Raw genomic sequence first — 19,683 nt, forward strand, 5'->3', positions numbered from 1 at the left:
TATCGACCCTCTAGAAATTATTGTACACCATTGTTACCAAGTCCACCGCATTCCATCCCCAAACTTATGGCTAGATAGAAGTCGTCAATAGGATGATAGTGCACATACTCCGCATGTGCAACTCTAAGCATCCATGAACTTGGGATGAGAGCCTTCCCTATTTGTAGCGTAGTTATAATATAGATCTCTATAACTTGACTGGTTGCATTCCCTTTCAAATGGATATGGGATTTCAACCATTGTGTCTAATTGATGTTTCCATGCCTCATGCAACTACATAGGAAAATACACTCATGTATAATCTAAGGCTGATAAAGCAATAAGGTTTATTAAATGCATTGAGCACATCTTCCAATAGGTTCACAAAATATTGGATAATTCCAATGCAAGGTACAAGCAATGACATGATCAATATCAGATGCCACATAACTTTCATGAGGGTGACAAAATTTGGTTGCATTTGCAAAAATAACGCCTTGTCAGAGCCCATCGGAAGCTTCGATCACTCTGATATGGGCCTTACACCACCAAGGTTATGGCGGATGATGCTTTCGAGCTCAACATTCCCCCATTCCTTGGCCTTCACCCAATGTCTAATGTGGTCTGCCTTTAGCCATACTTTCCACCACTACTAGACACTTCAAACATTGTCGAATAACTAACACTATTAGAGCTCATATCCCACTGCATGGGAGAGGCCACAACTGATTGGAAAATGGACACACAAATCAAGACCACCCGGCAACAAAAGTTCCAACTATATCGGGTTTTCAAATCTGGCCAACTCGTACTTCAAGGCAAGTGGCTCACGAGGGACCGAGTTCAGTAGAAGTTTCCCCATCTCATGGAGGCACTCAACACAATGGGTATCATTGCTTTTTAAGGGAGCAGGACTGATCTAGGTGGATATTGATGGCCATTCACCTATTTCAATTGGACCACCACCATTGAAATAGGTGAATGGCCTCCAAACAACTCTGGAAATTGGAGGCCCTAAACGATGTTTTTTTGGAAAATGGGAAAACCTAGCCCAAGCCAAGTGGTTGTAGATGAAAGTTGTAGTCCTTGGACATATATTTCAAATGAGGCATCGTACATGTCAAACATAGATCATATGCCAAAGTGACGACACCAGGAAGTTGATGTACCAATTTACCCGTGGGGCCCACATACTTTTGGTGCTTCATCTCCTAAGGTTAGGTTTTAGGATGTTTAGAGTTTTCCATTGTTCTCAATAATAAATAATCCTCTGAGCCTCATTGTAACACAGTTAAGAAGGCATGTAGCTTCCACATCTCTTCTCAGAGTTAAGCTACCATCGCCTGAACTAATTTATTTCCATTCTACATGTAATAATTTTCAATACTTTGTTATTAATTAATTAAAGTTCTATTTTTGTTGTAGTTAGGTGTTTCTATTTATGTCTGTATTCCATTTCGTAATTCTTGCATAAATTTATATTAATTACAAAATTAGAGATAAGTAAGAAGTGTCACTTGAAGAAAAAACACAAAACTCATTTGGATCTGAGTAAGTTGTTCAAAGAATAATAGAAGGAAAAGGCAAAGAAGTTAATAATAAATAAGACTTAAGTAGAGAAGAAAAGGTAATATGATGGTAGGAAGTTAAATTTTTTATCAATTGAAATAAGATATGATCCTTATATTAAGGTGAAAATAATAAAATAATATAATAAGAAGAACATCAATTGCATTCCTTATCCAGATAATGAAGGAGGGAATGTTGTAGAAACATGCAAGTGTATTTGGTAATTCATTTTTTTTAATCACATTCTTGAGGAGGAAGATGAAACATAGAGTGAACTTGTAGCTTTGTGCAGATTGTTGGGTTGTGTTATATTCATTCCGTGACTAGCCCACGTAGTTAACCGGGGGGTTAGAGGGGGGGCGGAGCCCCCCTTCGTTGTGCCAATTGTGTAGCGGGGGGGTCACACAGGGTTTGATGTGTACCTATAACCCCACTTTATGGGGTCTGGGGCAACAACCTAGAAAATTTTGGTTTTGGACACTATGTTAGGATGGGCGGACCCACCTATGGTTTTATGTATGATTTTCGCACATGTTTTTGGACGCGATGGTTTTCGGTCCATGGTATTGGATGCTTCGACATGTATAAATATGTATTCTAACATTGAAAGGAAAATAATGAAAAATCAAGCTAGTTGTCCCGGTTTTGGGATCCAGGGGAAAATCTCTATGTATATGTGTTTTATGTGTTATACTCTCGCATTGTTTATTTTCTGTGTTTTAGAATTCGTATGCAGGTAATTTCTGTATGGGGTTGACACCTACATTTGGAATCGGAGTTGTTTTGGCTTCAAGGGGATGTCTTTTTTGTTGAGGGGTTTCGCTCGGGCCTGTGGTAGGCCCTGTTCAGTGGGAGATCTGCAAGATCGATTCTGGTGGTGAAAGAAGATGGTGAGCAGTGGAAAGATAGAGATCAAGAAATTTAATGGTCAGATTTTTGAGTTGTGGAAACTCAAGATGGAGGATCTGTTGGTGGATAAAGGTCAGTGGATCACGGTAGATCTGGGTACTAAACCAACGGGAGTGTCCGATGAAGAATGGAAGAATTTGGATCAAAAGGCAAAGAGCAAAATACGATTGTGTGTCTCAAATTCAGTATTGCTGAATGTATCAGGGGAATCTACGACAAAGGCTTTGTGGGACAAGTTAGGGACTTTGTACCAATCTAAGTCTCTGGTGAATAAACTGTTCCTGTTGAAAACGCTGTATAACCTAAGGATGAAAGATGGAGACTTGGTGACAGAGCATCTGAATGCATTTAATACTATGGTAAGTTAGTTATCATTTGTTGATATTAAAATTTCATATGAAGATAAGTGCATCAGTTTATTGTGTTCTCTACCAGATTCATGGGATAGTCTGGTTATTGCAATAGGTAGCAATGCAAATGCCTTGAAGTTTGATGAAATAGTCTCATCCTTGCTGATGGAGGAGATGAGATAGAAAAATATGGAGAGCCAGAATGGTGATGCCTTGTCTATACGAGGACGGTCCCAGAACAGAAACAAAAATAAGTCATAAAGTGGGAGATCTAAATCTCTAGGAAAACCTGTAAAGGTGGTGTGCTTGAAATGTGGAAAGGAAGGGCACTACAAAAGGGACTGTAAATCTAAAGCTCCTGATAAAGGAAAGGGATTTGATGATGCTCCTTCTACAGAGGCGAAAACGACCTCAGATGAAGGTGGGGATGTGTACTTGGCTTCTTCAAGTACACATGTAGATCATGAGGCATGGTTGATTGACTCAATTGCATCCCTTCACTTCACTACCTATAGAGAGTGGTTCTGCGAGTATGAGAAAAACGATGGTGGTGATATCTTATTAGGGGATGATAGGAAGGCTAGAATTGTTGGTCGCGGAGAAGTAAAGTTGAAGTTGCAAGGTGGAAGGGTTAGAACAATTCTAGGTTTTTTGCATATTCCTGCATTGGCCAGAAATATGATTTCTGTAAGCAAGTTGGATGATGCAGGTGTAAAAATAGTGTTCGAGAAGGATACCTACAAGATGGTTCGGGGAGAACTGGAATTGATGTGGGGATTTCAAATTGGAACTCTGTACAAGCTACAAGGTAGCACTTTTGTTGATGGGTGCAACGGTTCTGTGGTTCTTGAAAGTGGAGCAGAAAATCTAGTGGTCTCTGGAGAGAAGACCATGCTGTGGCATCAAAGGCTTAGATATATTGGAGAGAAGGGCCTTCGAATACTTCAAGGTAAAGGTATGGTAGAAGGTATGAATAATAGCTCTCTGGATTTTGATTTCTGTGAAAATTGTGTATATGGGAAGCAGAATCAGGTGTGTTTCCCCTCTGGTGATAAGAAGGCGAAACATATATTAGAGCTTGTGCACAGTGATGTGTTTGGACCTATGAAGGTTCCATCATTGGGTAATTCTATTTACTATGTAACATTTATAGATGACTTATCAAGGAATACATGGATATATTTCCTTAAGAAGAAATCTGAAGTCTTTGACAAGTTTAAAGAATTTAAGGCTTTGGTGGAAAACCAGACAAAGAAGAAGATAAAGGTGCCGAGGACAGATAATGGTGGAGAGTTTTGTAGCAAAGAATTTGAAGAATTATGTAAGAAATGTGGTATATCATGGCAGAAGACTACCGCATATACACCTCAGTGGAATGGAGTTGCAGAAAGAATGAACAAGACATTGATGGAAAGGGAAAGAAGCATGCCCAGTGGTGCCAGGTTAGGACAGGAATTTTGGGCAGAGGCGGTGGAGACAACATGTTACCTAGTCAATAGACCACCTTCACTAGCGTTGGAAGATAAGACTCCACAAGAGGTATGGACTAGTAAGAAACCCTCTCTTTCACATCTGAGGGTATTTGGATGTGATGCATATGTCCATGTTCCAAAGGAGAAACGGACCAAGTTGGATAGTAAATCTGAAAAGTGCATCTTTATTGGGTACAAGGATGGTTTAAAAGGTTATAAGCTTTGGAACCCAGTAACAAGGAAGGTTTTGTACAGCCGAGATGTGGTGTTCAGAGAGGTGAAAGATGTTACTAAACATGAAGTCCAACCAAAGGAGCCTGAGAAGATAGAGTTTGAGCTAAAGGAGGAAGAATAAGACTCTACAGCAAAGGAGGAATCAGAAGATGAAGAGCCACAAACTTCAGCTGTGAGAAGATCAATTCGAGAAAGAAGGCAGCTAGAAAGGTATAGTCCATCTACTTTTTGTTCAAATATTGCTTTGTCTGTTACTGTTGATGATCTCAGAACTGTGAAGGAAGAAGTGGATTCAGAGGATGGAAAACTATGGAAAGAGGCAATGGTTGATGAAATGGCATCTTTGCACAAAAATGAGGCTTGGTATCTGGTGGAGTTGCTGGCTGGAAGGAAACCCATTGGAAGCAGATGGGTATTCAAAAAGAAGACAAATGCAAAAGGATAAGTGGACAAATACAAAGCTCGGTTGGTAGAAAAAGGTTATTCCCAGGTGCCAGGAATTGATTTTGGTGATATTTTTTCTCCTGTTGCCAAGGTAGCTTCTATTAGATTACTTTTATCTATTGCTACTGCTTTTGATTTTGAGGTAGAACAGATGGATGTGAAGACAACATTTCTTCACAGGGGCCTAGAAGAGGAAATCTACATGAAGCAACCTGAAGGTTTTGTGGTGAAGGGTAAGAAAGAACTGGTATGCAAGTTAAAGAAGTCTTTGTATGGGTTAAAACAATCACCAAGGATGTGGTATCAAAAATTTGATGCATTTGTACGAGGACTTGGCTTCACCTGAAGCAAAGAAAATCATTGTGTGTATTTTAAAGTAATTGGTGACTATGTTATTTATCTACTCTTGTATGTGGATGATATGTTGCTGGTTGGAAATGACAAAGAAATTATCCAGGATTTGAAGACCCAATTGTCCTCCAAATTCGACATGAAAGATCTTGGTTTTGCAAACTATATTTTGGGCATGGAAATTAAAAGAGATCGGGCAAAGAGGAAGCTCTGGTTAAACCAGAGGAATTATGTTGAGACAATACTGCAGAGGTTTAATATGCAGGATAGTAAACCGGTGAAGGTTCCTATTCCTATAAGTGTGAGGTTATGTGCTAAACAGTGTCCCAAGACACAAGAGGAGGAAGAGGACACGTCCTGTGTTCCATATGCAAGTGCAGTCGGTAGCTTGATGTATGCAATGGTCTGTACTAAACTAGACATTGCACATGCAGTGGGAGTATTGAGCAGGTTTATGTCAAAACCAGGGAAGGAGCACTAGACAGTAGTGAAGTGGGTTTTCAGGTATTTGCGTGGCACTAGTGATTACAGTTTGTGCTACCAAGGAAGATCAGGATTGGAAAAATGTTGGATATTCGTGGCTTTGTTGATGCAGACTGGGCTAGAGATCTGGATCAGAGAAGACCTACAAGTGGTGATGTGTTTAACCTATTTGGAGGTGTAGTCAATTGGATGAGTAAGAAACAATTTGTAGTGGCACTATCAACTACAAAGATAGAATACATGGCAGCCACTCATGCAGGCAAGGAAGTCATTTGGTTGCAGAGATTGTGTTCAAGTATGGGGTTAATACAGGGAGCTATATGGATAGAATGTGATAGCCAAAGTGCAATTTTCTTGGCAAAGAACCCCGCATATCATTCAAAGACAAAGCACATTGATGTTCTGTATCACTTTGTGAGGGATATGATAGAAGACAAAAAGGTGTTGCTAGTAAAGGTGGACACTTTGAAGAATACTATAGATGCATTGACAAAATCTGTGAGCTCTGAGAAGTTCTCTTGGTGTAGAGAGACAATGGGAATTTCAGGGCTGGAAAAATGACTAAGCTCTCTTCTGGTCCCCTGTGGAAAGAAAACAACAAGTGGGAGAATGTTGGGTTGTGTTATATTCTTTCCATGACCAGCCTCGTAGTTAACCGGGGGGTTAGAGGGGGGGGGGGCGGCGGGCGGAGCCCCCATTCGTTGCGCTGATTGTGTAGCGGGGGGGTTCACAGGGTGTTTTATGCATACCCGTAACCCCACTTTATGGGGTCTTTTGGACCCTATGTTAGGATGGGTAGACCCACTTATGGTTTTGTGTATGATTTTCGCACATGTTTTTGGACGCGATGGTTTTTGTTCCATGGTATTTGATGCTTCAGAATGTATAAATATGTATTGTAACATTGAAAGGAACATAATGGAAAATCAAGTTGGTTGTCCCAGTTTTGGGATCCAGGGGAAAATATTTGTGTATATGTGTTTTATGTGTTATTCTCTCGCATTGTTTATTTTCCGTGTTTTAGAATTTGTATGCAGGTAATTTATGTATGGGGTTAAAACCTACACATACACATACAATAAATATTTGAATGGAAATCAAATAGAGATATGGAAGAGGCACAAGTGAAACAGATTGCCATGAAATTTGTGAATTCCTTCCATTTTCCTTATAGATTATGGCAATTAATTATAGAAAGTTGGAGTTCCTTTCAAGGAGGTGCCATTTAAGCGGAAGAATACATGGGAACCATTTAATCCATTTTATTACCCTTTAAAATATTATTTGTAGGTATAGGAATCATGGGAAAAGTTACATATAAGAAGAAAAATCCGATTAAAGAAGAAGAATTGTTGAAGTGAGGATTTACTATCTAGCATGATGATGGAAAAAAATAAGGAACTTCAAAAGAATAAATGTTGCAATATGGATAATGTAGCCATGGTTTTATATATGGATATTATGGACAAGGAGAAAGAAAATAAGCACTTTGAATATCTCAGGTCTTGGAGTACAAATGAAGAAGAAGAGTCCCAAAAGATGGTTATGAAATAGTAAATCAATGGAAAAAATTGTTCCAAGAAGGAGATAAGCATAACAACAATAAATACTCATTAATATCAATGTGGAGTCATATGGGGGTGAAAATTTTAGTCTTAGTGGTTTAAGAGTAAGAAGGAATTTCACTTATAGGTGCAAGTATAAAGGAGAAAAATGTAATAGAATGTGCACATATTTACATGGAAATGGATTACTCCATGAGATTGCATTTTGCATAAGATATGTAACTTACAATCATGAAATTTTGAAGTGATGAAGGAGACAATGTTAGAGAAAAATACACATGTACGTAATCCATAAATGGTTCGATTATATCACATCTAGTTCATCAACATGAAATTTTATGAAATTCTAATAGCATCCTTATTGCTTCTTCAGGTGTTTCTTGACAAAGACACCGTCAATGGTTAAAATTTTAATCTAGCACCCCTATTTTATTTGATTGCGTTGTTTGTTGCTAAATTATTAATAGAGGGATAACAACTTAGGAAATCCACCTTCTCCAATCAACTCATGAATTAAACAAATAAAAGCTCACTCTTCATTGGAAATAATACATAGGGAAGAGACTCAACAATGGAATAGGTAAACAATGTATGTGTCTATAAATAAATACAAGGAAATGGAGTTTTGGTGTTCACATTATGAAATTAGTGTATCATAAGAAAAGAAATAGAACCCACTCCATCCAACTAGCTATAAGTTGATATACCTAAATATGAAGTTGAGTACTTGAATTGGAATGCTCCCACAAGTTCATTCAACCAACAATAAGATAATCTTTAGTGTGATTATGTGTCAACCAAATATAAAATATAATATTAATGTGTAAGTGAGAGGAAACTTCATATGATTTATACGATGTTAAAGTCTAAAATTAAAAAAAAAAAAAAAATGAGCATTTTGTTACCTACAATAGAGAATGGAAGAGGTGAGTGGAAAACATGACCCACTTTCAAGAGAGAAAATGCCAAGAAAATTTTAGAGTGATGTGAATGGCCTATGAGAAAAGGAAAGTCACCTAGCTAGAATTAAGGTATTATGAATTACCTACGGGAAAATGAAATATTCCCATCCAATATTCAAATGATGTGAACAACTGATGCACAATGGAAGGATTTGTAGTGTGTATTAAAATTCAATTTATTGACTATGGCAAGGGAAAAACACCAAAAGACAAGCCAAATGCATCCCAACGGAATAAATTTAGTTTATGGATGAGAGGGAACAACAAACTAAATTAGCTTAGGGAGTGAGATGGTGATCCTAGGAGTGACAAAAATTTCCCAATAACCTTGTAAACTAATTTAACAACTCCTAAATTAATAACAGGAGCTCTAGAATGGAAATCATTGATTTTCCATCTTTAAAATCACCCAACAGTGAAGGATAAAGAGATGTGTATCTGCTACTAAATGACTACAACATGTATAGAAACTCCCCCACAATAAAATAATGGAGTTCTTATCTCATTAACAAGTCAAAAAATAATAACGATTTATAAAGAAGCCACTATAATGTAACTTCTAACTTAATAAACCACAAAATGAGTTAACACAATAGCATACTCAACCAAAATGTAAAATCAATGAAAATGAAGACATGATTTACACTAAAACCCAAAATCGGAAAACAAACATCTAATTGTATTTGTAAATTCTCTTTATTATGCATAAATGATAACATATATATGCTCCTTAATGAAATTTAGGTAACATTCCTCTTCCTTCTAAACCAAATAATCCATTTTCCCTCTCTAGGAACGAGGATATAGGAGGAAAGCAAACCTATGGGAGTAGTTGGAAGGTCTAGCATCCCCAACCATTCAAGTTTCCTTGAGTTCATTTCTTCTCCCTTTTATTGTCTTTTGCACATTTTTGAAGAGGATTCATGAAGTTTTATTTTATTAATACAACACTTTTTACTTTTACAATAATATTTTCTCTTAACATTAAATATTATATACTTGCTAGTGTTTGGCTAACAACCTCTATTTTTCCATCACTCTATGGATGGAATCTAGTGTAATTCCTCAGATTGGTATCCATTATTTCCTAAAGCATTGTTGAAAATCTACTTGTGAACCTACTATTGTGATAAAAAATGATGGAACTTGGTAATCCAAAATGTACTCAAAGATGGTTGAAGAATAGTTCAACTTCCTCTCATACATAGATTGTATTCTCAAAACAAAAACATTTTCTAAAGACTTCTACCATGAAAAACAAGTAGTCATTTAAGTCACAGTTAAACCTCCAACAAAGTCCATGGAGACTTTTGCCCAATGTCTGGTTGGTACTAGAAATGGCATCTATAAGCCAAGGTTTTGGTTTCTTTGCTTGCTATTAATGCAAATAACATAACATATAACAAATTTTTCCACTTTCTCTTGCACCATTTGCCAATACACTACTACAAATTTTCCACAATATTTGTCATGCCAAAATGTGTAATAATTATAGAAGTGTGTGCTTATATCATCAATTGAAGTGTATATCCTCGAGTATGCCACTATTTTTTTGTCTTGTATATCATCCCATATTGGAGAGTTTATTCATTACCTTCTGTGGAAATAGTTTATCTCAACTTTAGCTGCTTTTATATTCCTATAAAATCTTCATCTCCCTCATAATCTTCACTTACAAGTTCATGAGTGGAGGCTTAAGCTACATTATCACTCCAACTAATATAATATTCTTTAGTGACCAGTGGTAATGTGGCATATATTTTATCTTATTCATGTATCCTTAACTTTATTAATATATGAAATTTTTGGAAGAATCCTAACCAATTACAATGCCTTACCTACTACGTATTTCTCTAGCTTTGTAGGTATTGAAGGGGCCATTGGTATCAGTTTATGAGGGTTTATTTTCCCAGGAGATAGTACCTTCACTCCACTAATTTTACAATAACAAATATATACTTATCATATGTGGGGTATTCAAGTAATACTCCATGAAATAGGTTCGAATGGTCACATATGCCAAGTTCTTACTTACATTAGTGTTGTTCCTTAGGCCTACCCACTAGAATCTATCTCTATTTCAAAAGGCCAAAGAAAAATTGGGGTGGTTAATATTAGAGAATCACTAATATTATTCTGATAATTTTATACAAATTATATTTGTTATGTCTTACACCAAATAAATCTCTTTCCTTTGGCAGTTAATGTGTAAAATAGTATAACTACTATTGCGAAGTTTACAATGAAATTTATTAAATACTAGGTTACTCCCATGAAACTCCTAACCTCTATCACGTTGGTGGAAATTCTAGTGGGAATAGGCCATTGGATGATGGTTCTAATGATTTCTATATCTACTCTTGTCTCTCCTTCACCACTCATATGTCTAAGATAGATTGAGGTCATCTTTGTGAACTCACTTTAATACAAATCGCTAATCAACTTATCTTCCTTAAGCTTTCTAGTATTTGCATCATATGTAAAATTTTCTTTTCCATGTATTATTAAAAAATATTATGTTATCCAAATATGATATTACAAAAGAGTCAATGAAAAGGAATAGCACATCATTCATCAATGTCATAAAATTTGTAGGTATAATGCATAAATCAAAAGGCATTACTAACCACTTGTACAAATCTTATATTTTTTTGAAGATTATCTTTCATACATCTTCTATATTGGTCCCCACTTGATGTAACTTGATTTAAGACCCAACTTGGTGAATAATTTGGATTTTTTATAACTAATCCATCAATTCATCAATCCTTGGCAAAGGATATCTATTCTTGATGGTGATTTTATTCAAGGTATAGTAGTCAATGCACATTCTATAGCTTATATCCTTCTTTGGAACCATAATGATGGGTAAGAAACATTGTGACACATTAGGTTTAATGTTCCCTACTCCATCAGCTACTACAACTTATCCTTCAATTCATCTGCTTCAGTGACACGTTACTTACACATCTCAATATTAGGAAATGGTGAATTTAGAAACATCTAAATATCATGTTCAACCTCTTGCTTGGATGACAATCCCTAATGTTCTTGAAACACTTCCTCTTAAGTTAGTTATAATAGTTTCTAGACTTAATTTATGCTACATACTTCCAAGGATTCCTTCATCTCGAACTTGCTAATTTATTCTTGTTTCTTTCCTTCTCTCACAATTTTCTTTTTAATTTCTTCAATTTTCCCATGATTCTTTTAGCCTAATAAGAATTAATGTGATAGATTTTCGTTTTTTTCCATGTTTCCATTTCATGGAATAATAATTTTCATCTTTAACTATCTTATATTGGTTATATCTCCTCCTAAATATTGCATCTCTCACATGTAAGTATGGGCTTCCCAAGATGACTCCACAAACATTTAAAGGAACCACAATTTCAACCACTTTGCTAGCAATGTTTTGGTGGATGGAAGACCTGAATTTACATTGCATTTTCACTTTAAATTCCACATATTTCATTACCTATCCCATACGTTTTGGCTACTTATTATCTTGTTACTTTATCCTAGGCTTATCAACAATTGCATAGACCAAGTTGGATTGTGAATTGGGATTAAATAAGAAATCCCTTGCTTTATTTCATATGCATTTTAAGTTATAAAAACTGAGACACGTTCTTTTCTATGTGACTATGTCAAATTAAAGTTACCCTCTTTTACATATTAGTGAAAATGATCTTCCATTATGAAGTTTTATCCACCCTTTTCTTAACATTGATAGTTAGTGATATCTTGTTCTTTTTATAGAAAGGTTTGGGGCCCTTTTGAGGGTGTAATTTCAAATAATCCTACTTAGTGTGTCCATTTCAATCACATCCTTTACATTTATTGGTATAAGTTGTTGCTTTCTTTATTTCTACCACAAAATTCTTATCATTCCATTTCCTCTTGTTTTCTTCTTCTTTTGTTGTCTTGTGGTTAATTTTTTTTTTTTTCATTGCTACTGCTACTAGTCTCCCTTGAGGTATTTTGCTTGTACATTGGCCTCATGGAATTCTCATTGGAGGATTCACCGATCGAGAAAGGAAGCAAGTGTTTCATTAGGAAATACAACTTGTGGAGTTCGTGGGATGATGGTATGATGACCTGAGAGATGAAGCAGATCAAGGGGTTGACGATATTTTCAATCAAGGAAGTTGTTGAAATAAGCCTAGATGATCTAAAGGTAAAATGAGGTATGTATGCTTGTATTTAATATTATAAAGTCATGTCGTATGGCTGCAGGTAACAAGGATCACTAGTTCTATTTTGATAAGCATGATCAAATGAAAGGAATCTCCTCCAATGAAAGAATGACAGAAGACATGAGTCACACTAGATGAAATCAACACAATATGTCCTCATACGAAGTATGATGTGGTTGACTATGATTGAGGAACTTTGATTGGAAGACCCTGGGAATGAAGTGTGTGACAATGTAGGAAGAGATTGTGATAATATGAAATGAAGGTAGAATTCGTTCAACATCCAAAGTCAAAGAAGATTTGACTAGAAGATCTTCTAGAAGGATGTGAAGACTCTAATGGAAGTCAGAAAAAGATAGAGACCCTTGACACTGAACATTTGTGGGAGATGTGTCAATGTGCATGCAGGATGCTCATCCTATGGTTATTTTTGAACTAACATTTGGTTGGGCTTATGTAGGATTGTCAAAGGGAAGATTTGTGAATGAGTTCCAACCAGACTATATAAAAGGATGTAATGTCCTTCTGATGAATATGGCATGAAAGTAGAATGACATGAAGCAAAGGTGTATGGAAATTTTGATGGATCACTTTCCGATGAGTTAGAGACATGAATAACTCAATGACAAAATTGATGGATGATCTGTGCCCTATATATATAAGTTCCCAAAAGTTCAAGACACCTTAAAGAAATTCCTGAGATCGAAGAAAGGAGCTCTTCATGCAATCTGATTGTTTTAGGATCTCCACATGAATATATACTATAGGTCCCTGATTTAGTGGGAGCCTGAGAAGCAGTTTCTTACTTAGAAGAAACTCGGAAATTCCTAAGCCAAAAGATTAGGTACATTCCTCTATGTTACGAATGAGTACATTAATGGAATAAAATCTCGTGTTATAAGAAGGAGCAATAGACATGTTTTTCTGTGCTTCACCTGAGAAGACAAAATGGAGGATTGTGTAATAATTTGGCATTCGATGCTCTTGTGGGATGAGATAGGGCATCCCATGAAAGAGTGGGCATGGAGGACCGATATTCTTTAAGGACTGGAGAGTCCAAGAAAATAATAATCCTCATGGAGCATGTCCTGAGAGAACCTAGGTGGGTGTGTTCTAAGAGGGACAATGATGATGAGGGTGTGTATAAATATTCAGGTCTCACCAGCATTGGGCTCAATATCTTGTGGAGAGATGGAGTCGTTAGTCAAGGCCTTGCAATATAACAATGTTCTTTGGTATGATGCTATACAAATGAGTTAGAAATTTGAATTCTTCTTATGAGAAATCATTCAATTGAGAATGACCAAGTACCATTATGAGTACCTCCCTAGTTAAGAGGGAGTGTTGTAAAATGTAACCAGGTTCGATCTCCATATTGAAATGTAATTATGATCTTTGTAAATGATGAAATGAAAAGAAGAAAATTATTTTTATATGCCTTTCTTCATGGGTTTCATGAGCAAGATATTTTATTTGTTAGTAGCTCCCATTGAGAACTTTATGATTTTTCAAAGAGTCAATGTCATGTATGAAGATATGTCAATAGTATTCTATTTTATAGGACTATCAAAATATCCCTCCAAAAGACAAGCATAGTCCTCTCAATGTTGACCTATAAGATGAATTAAATAACTCATTCTGGCTCATATAATGAAGACCGAATGATTCTCTCTCTCATGTCATCTTATATGTATGACTAACCAATATATATAGGCATGTAAGGATCCGCATTACAGAAGTTCAGGAATTCAGATCTCTCTACAATTTGGTGGGTGATTACAGTGAACAAAACTCAGGCATCCATGAGAATTTTGGTGATCATTATAGTCATGAAATTTTGGATTCTTCTAAGGTAATTTTGGATGGTTATCATAGTTAAGGTCAGATTTGGATCATAGAGAAGAGGATAAATTCCGATGAAGCTCAGAGGATAGCGAGGGTATTTCATGGTGAAGGGACAACAAAGAAACAAGCAAGGAGGTTCCATAGTAAATATTTCATATGCCTCTTTGATGGATAGTGATATGAAAGTAAACAATTCATATGATAAAGGATAGAAGGAACTCAGAAGGACAACAAAGATACTGTAGAGAATTTGAATGATGAGAGGTACAATTCAAAGCTATATTGGAGACAATACTTTGAAAAGCTATGTGTTATGATTTGGTTCAGTTCTATTATAGCCTCAGTACAACTACAGTAAGAAGATCTCAATGCTATGATGACATCATGATGACAAGAAGGATCAAAGGGAAGAGGAAGAAAAAAAGAGAAGACAGTTAACCAAACTAGTGTCTTGGTCTTGGAGTGGCTAATAGGTCAACAGTCTTGGTCTTGGTATTCATCAATTGGAATCTCTATAAGAAGAATTTGTGTGGGTTTTCCTCTCAATGAGTGAGAGGTTTTGGCCCTGGCTCATGCTTACACGCTGCATGTCTTATCTATTTATGTTCATGCATTGGTTATTGTTTGATTGAGAACACTAATAATCTAATGTGAAGAAGATCCTAATCTAAAGGAGTAAAAATCATTCACAAGCAATCACTAATGGAAGAGAAATCAACTAACACTAATGCCCTAGATTTATCAACACCAATCAACATGAACTCCCCCAGACCTATGTGAGTCAGAACCAAGGAAGATAATAGAAAAATGGTTCATGATGATTGTCCAAATGAGGTTGGGATCACTTGTATTTATAGACTTCCAAGATTTTCCAATTTTCTTTAAGCTTGACCTGATCAAATAAGGATGTGTGGGATTTAATCCAAAAATACACTTTCCCTTGTCCAAATTAAGTGCTTCAATATTAGTTAAAATTGGTCCTCTCGAAAAGAGGAATCTTGTCCCACGGTTGGAATTTGTCACTGAGCTACCAAACTAACACTTCCTCTCATCTAGGGAGAAATTCCAACTGCATCATGTAATCATCACAAGTATTTTGTCATTAAATCATGTCCAATATCAAGTATCTCACCATTAAATGTCATCACTGTTAATATTTTCTTATCTCTTGATTGTTTTTTCTCACATTCTGAACATTCTTGAATCTAAAAGAAGAAGAATTTGATATCAAAGGGGACTCTAAGCTACCATCCTCTATTCATCAGGGAGCCACTACTACCACCTAGAATCACTACTAGCGGGGAACCCTTTCCAACATAGGAAACATTAGAGAGCTTAATAATAAGGAGCCCTGCTCAACCTCAAACCACATTGGGGAGCTTAGTCTCAACCTGAAATGATAATGAGGAAGGTCCTATGGGACACTCTCACCTCATGTCCATGACTATGGGAAAGGTCCTATTGGACACTCTCACACCAATTCATCTCATAGGGGAGAAAACATATTACATTCTATGTTGAGCAAATAGGAGTCATTTCATAGGGGAGAAACCATCTTCCACCCCGTGTTAATGGAATATCTCATCCACCCTATTTCCCATTGATCTTACCAAAAAGGACCCTTAAAATTCACATGGTAGAAAAAGTGCATCATAATCAGCATGGGTGACACACATCCAATCATTCTCTCAGCTTGTTGGCCAGACGCGGAGTGAATTCCAACTGGGGTATACTCTTCTTAGATCAAGATGGTGGAGAAACATCTCTAACCCTATGGGTAACAGATAGGGGTGATACCATATTGTCCAAATATCACTCAACCTCATAATCCCTTCATCCCAATTCCTCACCCTAGGAGTTTAGATAGGGGAGAAGAATAGGTTCATTGTCCTCAATCAGTACTTCTCGCTTAAGATCAAAAAACATATCATCATGCCCATATATGGTACCATCTTAATCAACTCATTGAAGATTTCAATAATAATGTCTGAATAGCAATAGTCTCTTGTACATAAAATACAATATTATATTAGAACAAATATATATCACAAAAGGATACATTATTCATCCTCTCTCTCATAGAGGTAGCAACTACAATCGTAAGCTTGTCTTGTACAACAACATTGTCTCAATATATGAAAGTATCTCAACCCTAGATACATACATGATCCTTTGCCAATTGGATCCCACTCATTATTATAGCAATGCATCACCGTCACATCCAAGACCTATTCAAAATAATTTTCCATAGAGTTTCTTCAACCCACCTCCCAGCTAGTCATGTTAGCAACATCATACTCAACCTCGATCATGATTAATGCTACAATTTTTTCTTCCAAAATATCATGAAATATTTCATACTAAGGCAACACCCATCAATAACAATACCAAATAGCATCAATATATACATGCAGTCACATATCATAGGAAGAATATCTCAGACCAAAAATTGATCGTCTCATGCAAATATCTCAAAGTGTGCTTGGCGGTAACCCAATGTGTATGAAGTGGCTCAATCATGAATTGACTTAGATTCTATGTAAAACATATATATCTATATATATATATATATATATATATATATATATATATATATATATATATATATATATATATATATATATATATATATATATATATATATATATATATATATATACATATATATACATATATATACATATATATATATATATCTATATATATAGATGGGTGTTCACATGGAACATAAACATTTCAATCAACTATCTGTTGCTAAGTTAAGTTCTACAATATCTCTTAATAACTTTTTGAAATTCAATCAAAGTGTCCAAGGATTTTCAGTTTCACTTTCAAAAAACCTCCTCAATAGCTTCACATTATAGATTTTATTTTAAAAACTTCAAAAAGTAATCCATCATGCCATGATTCTTCATTTCAAGCTTCAGAGGCTAGTTTTATCTTACTTTAACCATTAGAGGCTCATTACCTATCAAGAATAGACCATTAGCATATAAAACCAAAATCAAATCCATACTTTGGACCAATTTTGAAGTATAGGATTGGATTGTCACCTCTTCTTGACTTCACCAAGTAACTGCCAATGTAGATATACCAAGCTCAAGGAGCTTTCTTCATAAAGTTCTTTCTGCAAACATAACACTTGACCAAACCAATATGCTCATCCTTACATAAATCAATATTATGCCATAAAATAAAATAAGTTAGCTTATCAAGCCTTATATTTCAAATAAAAACTAATATCAACGTCAAAAAGGATTCTGCCAATATCATTGTGATAAATTATTCGAATGAGGTCTGAGGAACATATCACATCCAAATACCAAGTTACAACAACCTTTTATTTAGCAACATTATCCAATAAAACTTTATCAAGCCATTATTATGATCATAGGGTGAATCATTTCTTCCATTAAATATGAATGCATACATTAGAGACAAGTCATATAAGTTTAATGCATATACCAAGAATAATTCATATAAATTCCAACCATTCATTGTGAGATTATCGCATACATAATCACAAAAATTTGTACTTCAAACAATGTTCCAAATCTAATGATGCTAATACAGAATCACTATTGAATACAAACATTAGTCTCTAAAAGTCGCTATGCCCACATAACACTGTCATTAAGGAAAATCACCAGTTATCAAAAACCCTAATTTGTTATCACTATGAATTCAAAAAATCCTTAAGCTAGAACATATATATGAACTATCAAGCATCAAGTCAAAACTCCAATACTGCTCATCTATATCAAACCAATAAATCTTGTCAAACCCTTGCAACTGTTATCAATTGCTGTCATATGCTAGCTTCAATGATCAAATAACAAATGGCATAATGATATGCATATTTTGGTCCCCTACAAACATAAGTTTAGTCAACACATTCACATTCTCTACAGTAAGTCAAACATACAAACTTCCCTACTCATAGGAATTTCTATTGCTTGTATCTATAGGGTTTTCATTCTCTAGGTGTGCTCCTGTTTTATGCACGGGGATTTAGTTTTTGTGATTTACAAACAGAAATGCATACATACAAATTATTTTGTGCAGTTTAGAGGCTTACAACCACAATATTAAGCCTCTCTCCTAGTGGTTGGGGATTAGACTAGGAGATACATTCTCTTCTCATACCAAAACTTGTTGTAGACTAACAACATCAGGTTTATTCATGTTAAAAATATTACTTCAGCAGTAAATAATATTCTATATATTTAATGAAAATAATAATAGGTGTATGAATATTATCGATAGTTTCTCCCTCTCAATGAGAATCCACTTCATTCAACATCATTCAAGTCATCAACCTATCTATTATAATGTTGTCATGCATCAACAAAACTATTAGATCATATATTCATCATAGTTACATCATATTAGCATAAAATAATTCATCATCACATATGAACATGAAATCAAACTTTCATTAAGGGTTAGAGTCATATGATTAGGGAAACTGATAGGTTTATCATCATACTTCAAATATTATAATCACTACATCGCTTCTTTATCATCAACCATCAAGTCTAGGAATCCAATTTTACCATATGTCATAATTACTAATCTAACCAAGGTCAACAAGAAGATCCTGAATATCAATCTTTTTGTTACACTTATATCATTATGGTTAGCATGCTTATCATAGGCATTAAAAGTAGTAGCAAGTCACCATATATCAAAATCAACATATCTAGCTTTCTTCATAAATTCAAGAAATCCACGATGTCTGAAATGTAAGATGCTTGTCAAATATCAAGAGCACCAATATGTATCATAAATCAAAATTTCTTTTATATGCATGCATAAGGTGTTTGTGAAGGCGATATTCTCATCATACCTTAGGGTTTACCTTGACATCCAAAATGTAGCTGAAACATAACATTGAAATAATACACCATACATAGCTTGTAGTATTCATATACTTGTGCACCTTGACATTCGTAACTGGAGCTCTTTGTCAAGTTTTCATCAAGTGACTCTCTTCCTTTCCTAGCACTAGCCAATTTTTCCTGCACCTCATATGATCCTCAAGAAGGATCCACTTATCACATCTCATCAAGAGGTTATATGTATCCAAATACTCACATATACATGCAAGAAAGATAATTCATGATCTAAACAGGAGTAAAGACATAAATAATTAATATAGATAAAAGCAGTACTTATCTTCAATGAGAGGTGATCATCTTTTTCTTGAACAATCCTTCAAGAGTCGTTATTGACCATTATCCATACAACGTTGTTTCCTTCATTATATTTCAACCAACTTCAGCAGAAATTAGGCCTTAATGAGACTCCCATCTAGGGCT

Source organism: Pinus tabuliformis, chromosome J (assembly GCF_031772625.1).
Source record: "Pinus tabuliformis cultivar Carrire ecotype Pingquan chromosome J, CPIR1, whole genome shotgun sequence".
Lineage (NCBI taxonomy): Eukaryota > Viridiplantae > Streptophyta > Pinopsida > Pinales > Pinaceae > Pinus > Pinus tabuliformis.